The sequence below is a fragment of the Galeopterus variegatus genome, unplaced genomic scaffold (assembly GCF_000696425.1).
Source record: "Galeopterus variegatus unplaced genomic scaffold, G_variegatus-3.0.2 Scaffold1548, whole genome shotgun sequence".
NCBI classification, from domain to species: Eukaryota; Metazoa; Chordata; class Mammalia; order Dermoptera; family Cynocephalidae; genus Galeopterus; species Galeopterus variegatus.
In genome coordinates this window covers 338571-339413 of record NW_007727659.1, presented here as the reverse complement: position 1 = coordinate 339413, position 843 = coordinate 338571, and positions in this window count along the sequence as shown.

Sequence of the window (843 nt, the reverse complement as noted above, 5' to 3'; positions counted from 1 at the left end):
AGCTAAATAGCTCTATTGTTCTCAAAGAAGACTTAGGGGGCATAAATTGATCTACAGACTAATCCAATCAAGTCCAGGCTCCTTTGAAGGAATAGTTCTAGAGGTCAGTGTTTGGTATTTGTTCTGACATCAGGGTGGCGCCCCCTAGCTGTCCCTTTGTCTAGTTGTCTCCTGCAAGCAAGCTGGCCTATAGTTTAGCCTGTGTCTTGGGTCTCCTCCCAATTGCCTTTTGCCGCATCCTTCTCTTGTTTTGAGAGCACCCTTAGACTAGAACTTCTCTAAATTGTTACAGATGAAGTCCATTATTTTGGAAGAGACTAGGAACTATCTGTTTTATAGCCTACTTCTCCACCTTGGCAAATCTCTGAGTCAGGGCTCTAGATCTGGGGCTGGAGTCAATGACATGCTTTAGGAGCTGAGTGCTGGGGGTAGGGAGCAGTAACCTGAGATCTTCTCATCTTGCCTGGTGGAGCCACCACCTTCTGTAATATCAGGACAATCAGGGCCCTGTTATGCTTGCTAATTTCATGCCTAAGGTAAAGCCTCTATTCTACAAATGGACCCGAGCACAAGAAGGGAGCCCCCATCTCTCAACTGCACTCATCTGGATTTTACCTTCAGCAACAGGTAACTGGAAACAGGATGAGTAATGCTGACATTGTGTTTCTCCTGGGAAGAAGCTCTCTGTGTGGGAGTTAGGAGGAAAGGGAGCCCTATGTTCTCGGTTTCAGTCTGTCGCGGAGTTTCTGTCTTGCTTAGCCAGGAGGAAGAGAAAGAGGAAGTCATCTTATTTCAAGTTCATACTATCACTTTTCTTACTAAATTCTCATAGATTTTTCTAGA